This window comes from Magallana gigas, chromosome 6 (genome assembly GCF_963853765.1).
Source record: "Magallana gigas chromosome 6, xbMagGiga1.1, whole genome shotgun sequence".
Lineage (NCBI taxonomy): Eukaryota > Metazoa > Mollusca > Bivalvia > Ostreida > Ostreidae > Magallana > Magallana gigas.
The window spans coordinates 40,745,927-40,766,118 of NC_088858.1; the positions used below are offsets into that span (position 1 = coordinate 40,745,927).

Consider the following 20,192-nt stretch of genomic DNA (forward strand, 5'->3'; position numbering starts at 1 on the left):
ATTACAGCTTTAATATCGGCTTTGCTTTTATAATCTCGCGGCAACCTTTACATGCATATACTTCTATATAGGGAATACACGGAAAGGGTAATATGTTTGTATATTCTGTCAAATTTAAACGAACACAACTACCACTATTTCATAAACCAATTTATATTGCGTTTGCATCTTGAGAATAAAACAAAAAAGATTACACATTGGTTTAGGTCTATAAACAGGAAGTCGTTCAAGTACGGGAACACGAAGAGGGAACTACATATGCGTCGTGCTTAATTGTTTCCCAGTATAACCTCAGTTGTCCAATTCTGTTGACTCTTGATCAAAACTTTTAAATAAAAAAAGTGCATTACAGTGTTAATTTGTCGTGATGCGAGATGAGTAACATTATTTTTGAATAGCCAAACACACCTTAGGAGTTAGGTCTTTCAATGGCACTTCAAGTCGATGACATGAGAATAAGTATTACGTTTGTACTTTTTCAAACAACTTGTAAATATGTAATCTTTTCGTCACCCATAATCATTATTAAAATTTAAAAGCAATTAAAATAAAAGACATGTTGTTTGCGAAATCCAACATTTGTTTTTGTAACTCAACAAAGGCAGTTGTGTAATGAGTGTCAAAGTACAATTTAAAATGTTTTGTTTGTTATCGTATACTTAGTATATTAATTCCTCAAGGCTCCAACATAAGAGAGTAGATCCTAGATGTCTATAAAAATAGTTAAAAATCCTTCGTAACATTTATACACGCACTAATCTTGTATCTTGATATCAGACTTTCGTATATACTTGGTTTTCGTGTAAAATAATAAAATAAATGTATAACATTAATTAATGTCGAAAATGTCGTTTGTTTTGTCATGGTTTCGCGATGATAAGTGATCATCATAGCGACGTTTTTTTTTTATACTTTATTTCGTAAACAACGCTCATATTATGTTTTTGTTAACAAATAGACTGAAAAAGAGTAAATATTATGTTTAATACTAATATTACTCGTACCGAAACCTACAAAACGCTTTACCGTGTTAATACCTGTAATTAAGTAACTTAGCTAACATTCAATGATGAGCAAAGCGCCAATAACATGTGAAGGCATTGTGGTCATTGAAAGAGACCAATACGCTAAAGCGCTCATCTAAGCAATGGAAACCGTTTCTCAAAAAGGCGTAAATTTGGGCTCAAGTTAGTCCGACTAACGAAGTTACGCCAATATTTAGTCGGGTCTAAGTTGCGTTTCTGAAAGAGACGTAAGTTAGGGTTTAGATGTCGAAGATATGTGTAGAAGGTGGAAAAACTGAGAATGAGAATGCATACGTGTTGTAAAATGGTAATTATAAAGGTAAGGAACACATAACCACACACAAACACAGATTACATCTGTAAACGTTTTGAGTTGCTCCTATTTAAAAGAGTATTCTCAATATTTTGAAATCAGTTTCGTTTCATAGGTTTAAATTTAATTAGAAACAATTAATTGGTATCAGACTGCGTTTAAAACATACATGTGGTACTTCGTTAAATGATGTGAAGATAAAATATAGATTTAGTTGAACAATGTTAGCCTAAAAGGTTTATAAAATAAAATCTAGTCTGTCCTTACTGTGTATTGATTAAAAAATCAATAATCTATCCGTACTTATATACATCAATACGATGTATATACTCGGAGTTGTTGTGGAATGCATGTATAATTTAGAATTATTGCATCTTTTTAATTATTGTGTTTATATCAGTTATCCGGGTATACATGTACCCATGTTTAATTCTTTAGCTAGAGGTAAATTTAAAAAAGGCAATTTTATTAATGAGTAGTAATGTATATTACATACGTTAAATGAGTTAAGCCCATTATTTATCAAATTGATTTAATCTTAATTTATCTAGAAATAGGAACAGTTATCGAACAATAGGTGCATTTATTCAGTTATACAAGTACAAATATTTCGGTAAATATGAATATTTTCCTTACTAAAGCGTAAAACAAACCCAAAATTAGATTCTCTTTTTGCTTTGCCTTAGAAACAAAACACCCACCATTTTTGTGTACATACTAATATAAGGAATTACACCTTTTTGTGAAACGCAACTTAGTCTGGATTTGAGGTTTAGTCCCTGATTTAATCCGGAATAAGCTAACGCCTGGACGTAGGCCTTTTTGAGAAACGGGCCCCAGGCTTTGCTTTATAACTGGCATGCTCCTAGTGGGTCTGAAATTATTTACAACTAGCTGGCATTCAAAAGTTTATTTGTAGATATGTGTCGAGCTCATGTTCGAATATTTGGGCGAGTTAATTAGGTCTTTCCACCATAAGAGATAGAGACTTGAAACTTTTACTAACGTCTGTAGTTTACTTAGATGCTCTTTCAATCTATTCATACCGAAAGGTTCCGAGACCCCCTTCTATCAGTCATTGCCCCTGAAAGTATTTCAATTTCCATAAAATCGCTTCCAACTTTTTTACTATTTGTCATAGAGACTTCGGATCACTTGGGATGGAAGCGTCTTCCTTGGCCGATCAAAATGACGTAAAGGTCAAAGGTCAAGGTCATCTGAACATATGTGTATTCATGAGTTTTCGCATCTCTTTTGTTTAGGGTGATAAAGAGAAATTTGATCAAGAATGTAGTAGGACGTCTTAAGACATTTCAAAATGTAGCCCTTCAGCTCCCACTTTGTAATAGTTAGTGATTTATTGCCCCTTTTGTACGAAATGCTTATTATCGCTACTCCTCTGAAACCATAACGGGTACAGACTTGAAACTTTGACCAATGTCTTCAGTGCACTTAGAAGATTCTTCAATCTATTGATCCCAAAGGGGTCCAACGTCCACTTCTGGCAGTATTTCCCCTTTCAATTTCATTGATTTCACAAACACATACGAAATAACCCCCCCCCCTTTTTTTTTAATGTTTGACCTTGACCTTTGACCTCTTAGAACTGGTGTGCTATAAGTATCTGCAACATCTATAATATCAGATTCATTTATATGTACGAAGAGCTCTTTCAAACACGAGTTCACACCCCCCCTTTTATTTTTAGGTTTGACCTTGACCTTTGACCTGACCTTGACCTTTAATGACCTGATGCGTTACAAGTATATCTAACATATACATTTCAGATGCATTTATATGTGGAATTAGCTCTTTAAAACCAAACCAAACCAAACCACCCCCCCCCCTTATTTTTAGGTTTGACCTTGACCTTTGACCTGACCTTGACCTCTTAGAACTCATGAGTAATAAGTGTATGCAACATATATATCAGATTTAGTTATATGTACATTTAGCCCCTCCCCCTTCTTTTATACAAGGATTGAATTCTTATATAAACTTGAACCTCGATATTTGAACTTGAAATTTAATATTCCTTTTTAAAATAAAACCTAAAAAAGTGTTACAACCGTTTGACAGAATATTTTTTAAAAGTCTGAAAAACTGCCTGCCATTTGACTCCAGACTGCGTTTTAGAATACGCCTCCAAATCAAAATTCCAGCTCCAGTAAAACTCTGTAGAACTTGGCGAAAATTCATGGGACTGTTCCTCACACTTTAATATAATTGCCTGCCAAATTTCAAACGAAATGAACCCTATTGAAGAAAGTTATCTATTCAGCGGCATCGAACCACCATCCCGAGAAACGAAATTTCAACGCTTCGATATTTGTGTCTAATAAATTCACGCTCAAATTTCACTGAAAATCTGTGACGACTTGTGTTGAAGTACAACGAAAGATAACTCTTCCTTCCCAGACCCCGATTTTAGATGAATTTAGTTTACATTTTATTTCCCGACTTGGCTGAAATACATGACTGGCCTTAATTCAGTTCCGATTTTCCGTACTTGTAATCCACGAATGCATGACAGTTGATAGATTTCTAAGCACGTGCATTTCAAATCACAAGGAGAATTCGCATCAGCTGAGCCGACGTGACGATCCGACACCTTCAAATACCCGCCGGCGACCAGAGTTTGACCTGGCCTGTTGATTTCTTAGTCAACGCTATCCAGCCACATTGTTTACAAGCAGCACTGATTTTTATTAATAAACTGATGAAAAAATACTGCCCTCCCAACCAATCGCTTAGCCCCTATCTATTCTAAAGGTTCCTCAGCGTTGGGTATCAATTTTAGATGGACAGAAGAATGCTTCATCTCTTCTTTCTATCATCATCCAAATTGACTACACAACTCAACAAATTTTACCTTCCATCAGATAACAAGCGAAATGCCGTAGTGGCAACACTCTCGCCTAGGAATCTAAAGGTACTCGGATCGAAACCACTGTGCGGAACTAATTTTTTTTTTTCGTAAATTGATTTTTCTCTAATTACTCAATAATTATCAACATTTTCGGGAATTTTTTTTAATCATTATGAAAGGTGGAAAGGCCTCTAATTGTTCCGTGAACAATTAGTCTACTAGTTATTTTGTGAAATTATTACAAGCATTAAATTGCGGCATTAAAGAGCGGAAATAAATATACCTATGGCGTTCATCCGTAAGTGCAGGAAACATTAATTATCCCTAAAGTATGTGTCATAGTGTCAATGGTTTACTTATATGGAAAACTAGAGAGGTACATGTAGCTGAAGTTAAATGTTGAAAAAAAAAAAAACCCATCAAACTGCAATTTAAGCGGGAAAATATTGAAAATTTCTGCGATGAACTAGTCTTACAGTAAAATCAAGAATGCTTATCATTGAACATCGATCAAATATTTTAAAATCTTTCTAAGTAAATACAAATATATTTTACAAAGAATGAGATACTTTCAATTCTAAATGATGTGAGTTATTGCTCATTACAAAAAATTAATAGATTTACGATTTTGACGTAAGTTTCATGACATGCTCCTAAGAGTTTTCCAACTTTGTCATTGAGACAAGAAGGATATTTTGTTCTTATGAATTCAACGTCATTTTAAATAATTTCTGGCACATGCTGATTATACCTATAAACACACAACTTCCTTGTTTGTGAATCATTTAATGTTTACTTGGTACAAACAACACAAGATACGTATTTGCCGTTTTCATAAGGTGGACACGGAAGCGATCCACAGACTGCCTCCACGGGGTAAAACACACGGCCATTGTAGTTTTGCTGTCTAGCGCCTTCTGTTGCATACTCTGGATCTCTATCCAAGCATAGGTATTCTCCCCCAAAGTGGTCATTATAGTGAGATCCTGACAATAAGAATCCGTCGAATTGTTTGGTCCAGTGACTAGGACAAACAATTTTTCCTGGGATCATCACAGAAGTGGTAGCATAGACGTCGTAGCAAACAGCACATGGTACATCGTCATTACGAGCTACATTTTTGTACGAAAATTCGTACTCAGACCCGTATATACGGCCAAAATGGTATTGGTTTGGCGCACCTGGTAGATCTAAGGGAGCGGAATCAGGGTTATGCGGCATGCACAATGTATTGATTCCATCTCCTTTATCATTGTAGTTTCTTCCAGCTGCAACGCCTAAAGTTTAAACATTGGATAATATTTACGACACGTGTTCATTGCTCAAAAAGTCTACGGCTTTAAATTATTGACCACTTAATTAATGCCACGCCTTACACACATACATCTTGACAGGATCTATATGACCAAAATATCGATGATGCCATAAATAATTGCATAGAAAAGGTGTTATTGTAAATAATTTGTAGTTTTTCTCAACTATTAAAACACCCGCCTATTATTCTGTCAAATACCTGTTTATGTATCATTATATTAGAGTTTTCTTCACTATTAAAGCGACACATATTTGTTTTCTCTGAACAGACTCTCTTTTCATCTTACTTACCACTGTATAAAATGGTGGTGCCATTCACGACTGGACAAGTCTTTCTACCCCAACGAGTATACACAGCTCCTTTTTAATAGCAACAATATAAGAGGTGGTCTAAATTTCTGAGCATGTGCCAAATTCGAATTGTATGTTAGTGCCAAAATATATTCAAATTAAATATAAAAGGAGTGGTTTGCATATCGTGGGATAAGTGTTGTGTTTAATAATTACCATATTTGTGATGAGATAGCAAACCGTTGTCCAGTTGACTCTTAAGCTGAGTCATTTGTTTATCCATCGCCAGCATTTTCCTCTCCACGTCCTCTATTCGGGAGAGGAGGGCACTAGGATCATTCAGCAAAAGTCGCTTCTGTGATATTTTTTCGGATACGCCGTTAACTTTCAAAAGGGAAGACCCAAGAAGAAGGCATATCCAATTTAAGAGAAACATATTGAAGGAATTTGAAGTGCACAGACATTCAACCCTCTGAGATTAATTATCTTATCTATGACAAAATGGAAAGCCGGTACACAGAGATAAAAGTAGACCATTTTCATGTTATATCAGAAAATCATTTTGAACATTGCAGATTTATCTCAAAAGATTTTTATATTACTTTTACTCAGAACTATTATAATGTTTTTTTAAACTATTTTTGTGTCTATTTTTAAGCATCTTTTTAAAATAAAGTCAATGTAATGTTTACATTTACATATAACTTGTAGGTTGTTTTAAATTGTTGACATTCCACATTACAAGAACATTGACTGTAAAATTCATACCAGGAAAAGATGCATTGATAAGAATTTGGTGTTAGAAATTACACTGACACTGTGCAATTTCCAACGCTTTTATAATCTTGCTGCGGCTCACATTCAATGTTCGAGTTTTAAGAATGAATTGTACCATTGAAAAGGAACAAACATTTTATCATTGACTACATGATGCGAGGAGCTTAGGGCATGTCTGCTGCTTTTTATAAATATGAACACACAGGATCATACCTTTATATCATTTTGTCTCTCTCTCTCTTTAAAACTCAAAATAGGAAATAAAAAGTACAATGTTTATAAGTTAACAATACATAATCCAATCTCATAAGAAACTCTTTTTACTTTACAATATTTGATCACGTAACAACCAAGCTCATGCATTTTCGTTGAACGTTTTAACAATCCTTTTTTTTTAAAAGCAGCATTGTAGCAATAGTATGAACAACAGTAATTATTTCTATATCTACAAATGAGCTTTGATATCATGTGTATTATTTGTTAATGTTTACACCTGTATATCAGTTCATATGTTTTATGCGGAAACGTTACAAATACAAATCTTGGCTCTTGGTACTAAGAACTGACAGCCTTACTTGACACAAAAAATGCAAAGACAACTTACTATTTTGATAAATCAGCCTTTCACTTTTTAAGTCAAAAACACAACAGATAACACTACGGAAATCAATTACGCCATATCGATACGCACCAATTTAATATTCTTTTCTATGTCTTCAAGTACAAGTTCGAGAATCACCCGGATATAAAGCAGAAAAGCAAATAACTGTTACTATTGCTGTCCAAAGACTTACTAGGTGTAACAAAGATACTAATATCAGAGAGACGCTGGCTTTAGTGCCCCTCTAAGGGGTCCCTAGCAAGAAATCCTTCAATTTCGGGAAACCCCAGAGAGAGATATATAGACGTCGTGATTGTTTCCTGGTACTAACTAAGTTTTTCAAGTCTATTATCTCTTAATAAAATCTAGTCCATAAGAAAGAAATAGGCATTACATAATGCCTTAATGGGAAGGAGATGATTAAAATTATTTTGGTATAGCCACTTTTACAGTTTTAAACTTTTCACTGGAACTAAGTACTTCCAATCAATAAAGTTTCATATATTTAGTAAATAAACTTATAGCTTGTTGTAATTCCATGAAATCTCCGAGTCATTCATATGAGAATGATCAATATTAAAATACAGAAGTAATTTGAATAAGAGATAAACACATTATAAAATTTTGTTGCTTTTTTAATTCACAATAACAGATATATATATATATATATATATATATATATATATATATATATATATATATATATATATATATATATATATATATATATATATATATATATATATATATATATCAAACACATTATGCATAATAATATTCATAATAATAAGAGATGAATTTTAAGGGTCAACGTACAATCTTGAATCGGATTTTTATCTATAGTTGATTTTCGTGAACAACGAAACATCTGCTTAGTATTGTTTTTGAAAATGTCGTTCGTTTATAAACATTATATTAGGTAAAATATGAAGTCTCCTTTGAACTAATAAAGAATTCGAAGCAAGGGATATCATTTTTATGTTAATATTTATTCTTTTGAAGACATATCGGGTAGTCCTGACTTCAAGGGGCCCTAGTGTCGCTTTTTAAAGCTAGAATTAATGATTTTAAGATTTTTATTCTTTAGTGTATTAACAACATTCATATAATGGTTTTTATTAACAAATAGACCGCTTAAGAGTAAATATAATGTTCAAAACCAAATGACACGTGACAAAACGTTTCACCGTGATCATAATTAACTTACAAACAAAAAATTAGATCTTCCCGAAACAATATTTTGTTTATACACTATATATATAAGCATGGGAGAGCTTTGTTAACAAAGAATGTTAAGCTCTGGCATGAGAACACTTGACTTACCTGCATTAAACTTGAATGTCCACTTTAAGGAGTATTTGAATGCTGAGGTGGGAATATTTTAGATGACTGTAAGAGATATTGTCCGGAAGGGTAAGGTTAGAACTAGTCATACTGTATACTGTGTATGCATATGTGTAACACTGTACCCGTATTTGGACATTGGTTATGAATTTCTATAATTGGATCGTTAATGAATACTACATTGTAGGTTGATAAGTGTGAAAGGATTCCACATTGGCGTACTCCTTGCGAAACAGGAAACCAGGTGGAGCTTGTTTGGTTTACTACAACAGAACATGAGAACATGAGGTATTGGTATGACAGTCTTCAATGAGTCCACAGACGTTCTGAAACTTCAAGTCGATATAACGTGTACATTACTCCATTCCTCCAGGTTGTGTCGAATGCTTTCTATGTGTCTAGGAAAGCGACATATAAGGAAATACCAAGTTTTATATTGTGACAAATGGTTTCTTGTCAATTAAAGGATACCGTGGGCTATCTAGCTTTGACTAAAATCCTTTTCCTCGGATTTCATTCTTTTTTCTTTTTCTCAAGAATTCTAATCATCCGTAGATAATATGCTCGTTCTGGAGAAAATTTATTCCTTGAGCTTTTCTGATTTTCAAATCACGGATTATAATGGAAATTATACTAATGTTGACGTCACCTCCTGGGATAAAATTTTACTCAGTATTGAAGCAGTTTTCAGGGTTCTGTAAGATTTTTCATAATTGTAGTTGAAGTCGTAATTGGATGAATAGTTGTCATTTGAGTTGTATACGTTTTCAATGGGGTGAGCAAGTGCATAAGTGTTATATTTGAGAAATAAACAACGTTATTTAGTGAACATGGCGTTATGAATAGCAGTTGCTCTGCTGGCATATTCCATGATGCGCTAGCCCTTTGCACATTCAGACAGACCAATTTCGATTGTAGAGAAATATTTGCAGCTCCTCCGTATGGGCTTACAGTGGGAAAGAACAATGGATATGCACACACACATATATAAATATATATATATATATATATATATATATATATATATATATATATATATATATATATATATATATATATATATATATATATATATATATATATATATATATATATATATATATATATATATATATATATATTTGCATATCAATTGTTCTTTCCCACTGTAAGTCTATTATATATATATATATATATATATATATATATATATATATATATATATATATATATATATATATATATATATATATATATATATATATATAGGAATATAGGAATATATATATATAATAAAATTTAAAGGAATTACTGTTATAACATATCATTGATTCTCTTAACAAATCTATGTGAATTAAAAAGATACATCACTGTCTGAATGTTTATTTTTGATGCAATAGCTAAATGTCAAGGTCTAGGCTAATACATGGTAAAATGCAAATATAAGTAATAAACAACAATTATTTAGTGAACATGGCGTTATGAATAGTAACTGCTCTGCTGGCGCTAGCGAGCATCATGGAATATGCCAACAGAGCAATTACTATTTATAACGCCATGTTCAATAAATAACGTTGTTTATTTCTTTAATATTTCCATTCCGAATATTTTTTGCATGTAAAGTGTGTGAAAAGATACCGCAGTTATAAGACCGCAACACACACAGGGTACCCAAAGGTTAGAATGACTAGTTTTATTATGACGTCACAAACGTTGAACGCTTTAAAATGCAAACGTCACAAGCGAGAATCAAAGTTCACGCTTGTGGCAGTTCCAGTGGCTCTTCCATTAATTTGAACTCAACCCTTAGGATAAATCAGAAATGTTGACCTATGAATCACATTTGCAGACAAGGAAAGAAGTTTAAGAAAATGTAAATATAAGCATTAAATCATTATTTTTAATTAAAAATATAGTCTCATAACTGCAGCGGTGTGTGCATACACATTTTCATAACGCGTTACTCATTTTATATGCACACACCGCTGCAGTTATGAGACTATATCTTTCAAAAAATAATGATTGAATGCTTAAATGTATAAGATAGCAGAAAAATCTTTTGCAAATTCAGTCGATAGTGTTTCTATAAATATCACAACTGCAAGGGTAAACAAAAACCCAAACAGGGTCAAAGAAGGTCATTGGATAGTATGAACGTGTAGCCACTGCACATGAGCAAGTGTTCCAACAACCGTTCTGTGTTACTAATCAAAGATGCTAACATCATTAATTAGTAGTACAGAGCAATAAAAGATGGGGCGCTAAAAGATAAAAGGTCGCTAACGTGATTTGGTGTAACACATATTATATTATTATGACCTTTTATAAGTACTCACTTTTTAATTCTTAGCCATTTCTTTATACTTCAAAACTGAATAAGAACACTGTCGTGATTTGGTGTAACACATATTATATAATTATGAACTTATATAAGTACTCACTCTTTTAAAATTCTTACCCATTTCTATATACTTCAAAACTGAATAAGAACACCGTCGATATCAGTATATTACAGTGTGTTTGTTTCACGGAGCCAATTAATTATCGGGGATCTAAATGGTGACACTTGTATAAATTTCCGTCGGTTCATATTACTCTAATTTTACGAATAGCGCTGTTTATGGCATTGATAGAGTAAACATGTAAGCACGCAGCAAATATATAATTATTCTTTTTTAATTCCGTTAATTTTACCCTTCGATGGACTTCCTAGCAGAAACTATTTCAAACGTAATCCAAATGTGAATTTACAGGGAAAAGCCTCGAGCCGTTTTACAATTAATACATCTACCAGTATTCAGCGTAATTGGGAAAAAATATTCAATATTTAAAAAAAACTTGTTTTGTATTCTTTTGGTGATGTTTTATTGGGGCTTTTTTTTGGGGGGGGGGGGTATTTTTCAAAGATATGAATATTTACCCATAAATGATATGAATAAGATTTACAATTTTACAACATTTTCCACTGTGTTTACGATTGTTGATTTTGTACCAACGTTAATATAGGTTGTAAGATGTTTAAGAAATCTTTACTGTAGAATCACACACACACACACACACATATATATATATATATATATATATATATATATATATATATATATATATATATATATATATATATATATATATATATATATATATATATATATATATATAAATATTTATATATATATATATATCTAATATTACAGCTCTTGAAACAAAAATGTTTAATTTTATGGATATTTTATATTCGTCATAAGTGCGTTCTAGTATACTATTGAACTTTTTTAAGAACATGACATTTTATTGATATTGATACACACAACAAATGTATCAATTGATGAAGTAACAATACTGGAGGATTCAAACTATCATCGATTTATAAGTATAGATACCGAATCACAGAGTACTCGGGCAATGAATGTAATGTTTTAACAAGCACATATGCAGACACGTTGTAAAAGGGTTCATCATCTAGATAGATTTAAAAAAAAAAACCATATCTTTCTGAGAATTCATGTTTATATCACCTTTTGAATAATGAATTTGTTTTTTGCTGTCGATTTCAAGCAAAATCATAAATATAGCAATTATTCAACAAATTATTTGTAATCCCCACTCAGGAAGGGCGATTTTATCACGTGATATAAATTTGCAATACATCTATAAAAACACCAGAGGAGTTGACACGATCAGAAACAGATTGTAAAACGATCGAGACAAAATGCTTGGTAAAAGACTTCAGTACTCTGTCTGCTTTATTGGAGTCGCTCTCAGTAAGTATATTGTTACAGTAATTTTAAGATATCGAATGATTATAAAACAAGATACATTATTCTGAAATATGCTACTTTTTGTATTTGCTTTGTTTATAGGTTTGTTTTACGAGATTGAATGCCGGTCGATTGTTACTGAGACGATTTTCGCAAGGTGCGGTGATAAAAAAAACATTGCAATGCCTTACAGAGGTTCGTTCAAAAATACACCTTATTTTTTTTTTAATTCCTTTCTTTAGAGGACGATCATTTATACAGTAATATTGTTAGACATCCTGTCAGAGGTACAAGTCTGTACGTCTAACCGACGATGCAGCACATTTGGAAGATTTTAATGAAAGAATATACATGTATTTGAATTCGATAAAAGGGAAAATATCAACGATATCTTCATTGTACATTGTCATTTTATACCCCAAAAAATTTACAGGAACGAAAACCGATTTCTTCGTGCATTTGATTTTTTTAGACGGGGAGCTACGTACATTTGAGAAGTACAATACATTTTTTCCTGAGAATTTAGTATCTCATGAATCGTTCATTAGCTTTCAAATAAGCTCAGGCGAAATACGCTTAAACACCTCAAATTTTAACACAATGCAATTTTGAGGAGAGCAAAAAGAGTTTATTAACAACTTAAACGAGCTAGAAAAGTTCCTCTTGAAATTACCCGTTGACTGTATGATTGTATTTTTGGTCCAACTTATTTCTCCAATTTTTCCATCATTTAATATCGAAAAAAAATTCGCTAAATTACTAAGAGGAAAATACTTACTAAAGATGTATAAAGTGGAGAAACATATTATTTGATCATAATATATGTATTCGTTTTCGAAATTGGTGATAACAAATTGATGAAACATTAGAGTAAATGAACATATACATTCCAAGATATTCGACCTAAAGGCGAGTAAAGCACTGGATATCATTAAATTAAAACTTGAACTGTGCAAAACACATGCATAGCTTCGATCACATGCCACATTTACACTCTATTGCAAATGGCGCATTCCGCATGAGTTTTGTCTTGAACATATTTTATTGATTGCTCAAAAGGATATAAGTTCTAACAATTTACTAGTTCCTCTCCTTAATGAGTCACTGCGCATGTGAATGTTCGGTGGCGGATTACGAAAGATTTGCTAATGAGTTTTTATTTGATTGCAGTTTCATCGAGTCTGACTACGTGCAAAACGTTTTAATATGTAGTGTTACGGGATGATATAGAACAATTTTAACAAGAGCTTGGACTTTGGGTAGTTGTGTCAAACAACATTGTGACGTAGGCCTGTCTATTTCATAGCTAGACACTCAGCTATGGCTCTTTGAAATCAACAAGATTAGTCTGGCTTTAAAGCTAAGGCTACACAATTGATGCATATTTCGCTTGAAACCGCGTCATGTTTAACTTGTTTTGACGCAAGAAATAAATAGCTACGCCCAACTGAAAGTTTAGGGTCTTGTTGAAATGGTTCTATTTAGTGAAAGCGACACAAAATTATAACACATATGCGAATTTTCATTTAAGAAATATAACCAATGTACTAGTATACCGTTAAACCTTTCAGATGATATTTCACCTACATTACCATTTATATCCCTGTGTTGCTACTTGCTTTTATACAATGTTTTGGTATATTATCCAATCGTTTCACTTGTTTTATCTAACTTTATCTGCAGGATGGCCAGAAGGGATTAATCATGAAAGAAGAGGTTATTAAATCGAATGATGGCGAGCTGGTGTTACGATCCGTCACCAATGAAGACGAAGGTTTATACAAATGTTACCTTGATTCATCAATTCCTGAGAGACTTTACAACGTAACATTAAGCGAGTCAAAAAACACTAGTTGTAAATGAAAATTGTTTTATCGTAAACTTTGCTGTGTATGTACTTTTCTGTAAACAAAAACATTGTGCTTAATATTTCTTTATGTGTGATAATTCTTATTTTGTTTATATTTAATGTTTAGTCGAGCCTTTGCAAAGTAACATTTGTATACATGTGTATCATGTTTAGGTTATAAGTATAAAAGTAAATTTCATTCATTCACGAGTTTGCTTCATATATGATTTTTTCATAACCTGTGTTTTGTTTACAAAAAGCCTGCATACTTACGGAGTTCTTACACCGATACATTTTATTAAACTGTATACATGTATGTCCCTTTGGATCATCCAAATGCGTCTTGTTTCAAATTAATTTATTCATCCGTACTTGTTAACTGTTAAAGTTATCAAACAAGAAACCTTGAGAAAATTTTACTTGAAAAATAATTTTTGTACAAGAGTAATCGTTAATAATATGTAAAATCAAAGGCACAGACTGTTTTCTCAAATTCATGCATTAGTGCGTTTGATCAAACTGTAAACTGATATTCAAAAACCAGAAGAGGTCCTAGGCACCAGAAGACTAGTCGCTTAAAATATAATAGTGTATCAGAAGCAATTGTGCCTGGAACTAATAGTTAACTATGGACGAAGAATATTGAGAATAGGGATCGATTGTTTGTTTCCATTGTTGTCCTCAAAACAAGAGAATCTCCAACAAGTACTAACTATTTACTTGAAGTTCACGATCGCACATATTTGTGGATATGTAATGAGGCACGTTTTGGTTAGGTTCAGGTCATTATAACTTCTGTCTTAACAATATGATGATATAATCTCAAAAACACTGGTGCGTTTGGAATAAATCAGATGCTTTCAATTTTATAGTCGACTAAGAAAATTTTAGTCGCTGATTGGACAATAGTCGAGTACTTGGGTAATCGTTGACATCTCTATTTACAATGTTTAAGTGCATCCTACAGTCATTATACCATGAAGCCTCTTCCTCTAGGTAGTCTCAAAATTTATATATCATAAATATTGTTCAGATATGACCATTTTAACGTACAATTTAATGTGTCATACATAGGACTGGTTTAGACTAAGGCCTTTTGGCCTATCAATTTAAAAAAAAAGGAAGAAAGAACACAGTTGCTGTAATCAAACCGACTTGCGAAGATACGGTTACTAGTAGACAAACTAATGTCATCTCTCTCTCTCCCTCTCTCTCTCTCTCCCTCTCTCTCCCTCTCCCTCTCTCTCTCTCTCTCTCTCTCTCTCTCTCTCTCTCTCTCTCTCTCTCTGTTGTCCTTAAATGTATGTTAAGTGTGTCTCCAGTTCATAAACACTTATGTAAGGAATGCGTGATATAATCGACAAAGATTGTCGGTTTCCGATCCCATGATAACATACTAACAAGAGAGTAATTTTTCGCTCAACTTCTGTTAAAAACATGTTCGCTAAAATGACGTTTAATCCTTATTTTTTTTATATTTGCGAGTTTCAACATCAGCTGTTCAATAGGTATGTTACTATACTGTTGAATCATTTTAATTCGTGGCGGTCAATGTTCGTAAGTAGCCATAATTTTTCTGGTTCTTGTGGCCATACATTCATTGGTAGCAAGTTCGGGATAATTTGAATAAATTTTAAAGAAATGATTGTATATACGCTCCTGGGGATGTAAATTTGTTGACAAAGGTTACCCACAAGAGCCACGAACACTGGTCCCCAACGAACAAAGATGATTAATTCCACAGTAATCCCTTTTTTCACGGGAGATCAAAATATAAACTATAAAAGTGCAACTTATTTTTTAAGGGATTTATTTTCAAGTATGTATAAAAACGCTTGCAGACAGCATCACGTTATTCAATTAATTTGGGTAATAGTATCTTTACCCGAAAACTCAGAAAAGGGTGTTCGACAAACAACTTTGAAATGTCGTTGTTTTTTGTGCTTAATTAGTAGGTATATCGTATCCTATATGAAGAAGACTGGATATTGGCTCTTACTGTTTCAAAAAAGCAGTGTTAGTTAAATATTCCCAGGGATGAAACGGTGGTATATTTACTCATAGTGCCTATAATTATACATCCGGTAAATTTTCGATCAGCAAAAGTTATACTCCAATACAGAAAATTAAGAGGGCCGGATGGTCGTTGCCATTTTTAGACTATGTAAATCTCCTTAAATGAATACAATTTTTGTCAATATTTTTTGTTTTTAATGTTAACAGTTCTTCAATAGGGCATTTCTTAATAATCAACCAAAGTTTGAGAGCCAGTTGCCGAGTTATAATACGGAGCTCACAATTCTTGGTTATGTAAACTAGAAATCAGATAATGTTTTTGATTACATTTTGAATTGCGGATTTTTGTTTACTTTGCGTTACTTTGCGTATGTCAAAAAAGTTAGTTTTAAGTATTTTTATAACTGTCACGGAAGTTTCACTTAATGATAAACTTTACAATAATCAATTCCAAATATCTTTATCAATACATCGCCAGAAACATAAAGCGGTTTACACTAATACACTAATAAAATGTTACACTAACTAAATAAAAGCAACATTTGTAAGTGAACAATTTCACAGAAAACATTTTTCAGTTTACATTACAAGTATGTTACATGTTATAATAAAAAGCTATAATCAAAAAACATTTGTCAAAGATGGGGCGCCATCGGGGGGGATCAAAACCCCCCTTCTTTGTTGATTCAGGGGTTGTGATCGGTTTTATTTAGTTAGTTTACATTATATCATGTTGCATAATTTACTTTGTCATTTATTTAGTTAATAAATGACCTTTCTTTATCCTTACATGTGTTTTATAATATACTTGGCAATACTGAGCTCACATGTGTCAAACCGAGCACCACCCTAACAGGTTTCTATAAAACAATTTTTATCTATAAAAACATTTATAGAAACTGTTAGCTATGTTTGTATTTTGCTGCTGTGTTTATGTCTAATGAGACTCTTGCATACAGCGGTTACGCATTTGTACTTGATGTTCTGCGTATGACCCATAGGGGGCCCCTATATTTTCTGCCACGCGCATGCGCAGCTAGATAGCGTCAGTCTCCATTGTTTACTTCTGACGAGAACGTATGTTTACAGCTTTGCTTTAACCACCACCCTCCCCACCTCCTTACGCTACTATTTTTAGTTTTTAATATTTTGTTTAAATGGCGTGCCGATGGCGCCCCATCTTTGACAAATGTATTTTGATTATAGCTTTTTATTATAACATGTAACATACTTGTTATGTAAACTGAAAAATGTTTTCTGTGAAAAATTAATTTTGGTTTGTCAAGGAAACCACACCCTCTCCCCTCCTTCTCCCCATGCTCACTCTTATAATTCATGTAACGAAACTGTTACTATGTTGTAATAAAATTTATAAAAGGCTTCCATTTTAGAACAACTTGAATACCTACATACGGAATGAATTTATGTTCTGATTTCAAAAATAAGAAACCAAACGCTTCGCATACTGAACACACACAAAACAATGCTTTAACATTAGCATATCGTCTATTCTTTTTGCTTGTAGAACAATTTATTATTAAGAAATTCATAGCAAAACCTTGTGAATTTTCAGAAGAAGCAGCAATCCCTGTTTCCAGTGAACCCAGAGTAAGCGTTTGGGAGTAAAACGAGGTTAGTCTATGGTGCAATGCAACAGGGGTTCCAGAGCCCAAAGTCACGTGGTACCTGTTGGAAACCACAAGTAAAAAAACTGAGGTTTTGAGATGTACATGTATACGTATTTCTTTGGATGTACAATTAAACCCAAGTAGATGCCAGGATAGAAACAATTAATGCATTAAATTGTACAAAAATTACGTATTTGAAACATATTTACCGTAATAAATACAGATAACAAGGATATTTATGTTTATTACACATCTGATTTTTATATTTGTAGTAAATTCGTGTTGTAAACTTTGAATTTACTTGGTTGGTGTAAATACAAGATTTACAACATGACAACTTAGTTTTCATCAGTTGTCATGTTGTAAATTTTGTATTTACACCCACCTAATAAATTTAAAATTTACAACATGACAGTAATATCTAATCATGACAGATCTGTCTGCGTACTTGTATATCTGTTTACATTGATTATGTATTTACTAATATATTTTTACAATCATATACAAATATATTCAACCAGAATATGTGATTTAATCATGCATAATTATAGTTACGGTATTAAATGTACGTATTCACTTCCGACGTTGGTTAAAACATCAACTGACAGAATCTGGGTTATTTTTAATGCAAAGATGCCAATTGTGATTTGTGTTTAATTAGAAATGGTTGTAAAGAAAGTGATGATCACCCAATACACTTTATCCTAAATTATCTATGACGTGTGTTTAATTTAAAACTTGTTGCATAAATTCTCTTTGTCACACAGCCCCCTTATCTTGAAAGTAAATGATATTATTAACGAAAAGTTTCTTCTTACAAGTATATGTTGTCACATTAAAATTCATCATTGTATATATTTAGTTTCGTATTTTAACTTTACCACATATCCCGCGGTGAGCCCCTTAGTGTTTTAGTCATACGTATTTGTAAATACCCATATTGAACCTCAGTTCACCGGGCTTTAAACCCGCCAGTCCGTGCAGTATCAGTTTGGACGCAGCAGTCCAGAGGGAAGGACGTTCTTATACTTCTCTCGTGCATACCATCCAGTCACTATGTATTTTGTTAATTGAAATAGCTGTGTGCTAACTCTGAAGTGGACCTGGTACTGGCTTTTTCTGAGGTTCCTTGTTCCATCTATTGTGTAAACCAATTTCATCGATGGTGGCCGAATATTGGTGACGTCTTGTGTAGACTAAGTGGCCAGTAGAGAACATTGTCCCTTTGGAGGACCTCACCAGTCCATTCTTGTCAAGACCAAGTGGCAATAGACAACAGTGGAGGACCTTACCAGTTCCCATACTAGGACAATTACTTTCTATATGTATTGATTCAAACTATATTAAATATGTAAAAACAATGTAAAAATATTGTCTTAGTCTTTGTCTTACAGTAAATATAAATTTTAGTTAATTCCGCTCGAAAATCTGTGACATATGTATTTTCCCTTCTTTGTTTGAAACAAGCTATTGATTTTACGTAGTTATGAAGTAAATTATAATTCAATGGAAGGCATTCATTTAACTTCATTTTTTCTAACATTTTCTGTTTGCTTCTGAATCGAATCCCATGGCTTATGTATATTTTTAAACCTGTGGAATTATAAATATTACTCCGAAATTTACATGATAAACAGTCTGTTTTGTTGATAAAGTCTCATTAACAGAATTTTTTTTAACTAGTTTATTTTAACCTTATGCGAGTATCAAACAAGAGAAAATGTATAACTTTTAAATTATGAAAAAAAATCAGCACACATTCCCCCCCTCCCCAAAAATATGATTTTAGTAGTTTATTTTTAAACACTGAATATGATACGTTTTTAACACGAAAACTACGTAATAACTAAAATGCAGTTGCAAATGTACATTTTCAAAACTAATTCAAATAAATACACCATACTGTGCAGTATGCATTAAATGCGGTGAATGATGTACAAATGTAATGAGAGAGATATTTTTAATATTGAAAATTATATATATATATATTTTAAGCTGATGTTGTTTAATAAATCCGAGGCCAAACTTTAATATAGTAGGACATTGAAATGATATTAAAAAAGCAAAAATGATTCCATCATATTGCTAATCACATATTGTCCGTAGAAATACAAATTTTTCAAAGGTCCACTTAATTTTGAGTATCCTATAATTTTTCAGCCGAATTAGCTGAACCGAATAGAAATTTATTTAACCAATAACAATGTTCTTTTTTGAGACATCGGAATTCAGGGCAGAATGCTTGGGATAAAAAACGTGTCAAGGGACTTTGCTACAAAATTCCAATGCAACGCTTCCAACAACTACAACGAAAAGAAGGACCCAGTATCAAAAGACATCCTTCTTGACGTGAAATGTAGGCTAAAATTTAGTATATCACTGTCTCTCATATCAAATTCTGATAGATCTGTAATTATTTCATTTCTTC

General features: G+C 32.6%; 2 protein-coding genes and 2 long non-coding RNA genes across 6 annotated transcripts in view; 2 read left to right on the plus strand and 2 right to left on the minus strand.

Annotated features, from left to right (window-relative positions):
- The window catches only part of LOC117680356 (mucin-2-like), a 100,190-nt gene extending 85,860 nt beyond the window's left edge, over positions 1-14,330 (plus strand). The window contains exon 3 of the transcript XR_010714602.1: positions 13,955-14,330. The gene's annotated coding sequence lies outside the window, so the exon portion shown is untranslated. The remainder of the gene's footprint in view (positions 1-13,954) is intronic.
- Positions 1-20,192, minus strand: part of LOC105330768 (uncharacterized) — a 171,858-nt gene that overhangs the window by 53,979 nt on the left and 97,687 nt on the right. The gene's annotated exons all lie outside the window — the stretch shown is intronic.
- On the minus strand, positions 4,999-6,269 carry LOC117689036 (uncharacterized). The gene is made up of 3 exons (XR_010715122.1): positions 6,029-6,269; positions 5,813-5,881; positions 4,999-5,484 (listed from the first exon to the last, which is right to left on the minus strand). It is a non-coding gene; the product is annotated as an uncharacterized lncRNA (long non-coding RNA).
- LOC136276581 (uncharacterized) lies at positions 15,560-19,133 on the plus strand. The gene is made up of 3 exons (XR_010715095.1): positions 15,560-15,628; positions 17,710-17,768; positions 18,844-19,133. It is a non-coding gene; the product is annotated as an uncharacterized lncRNA (long non-coding RNA).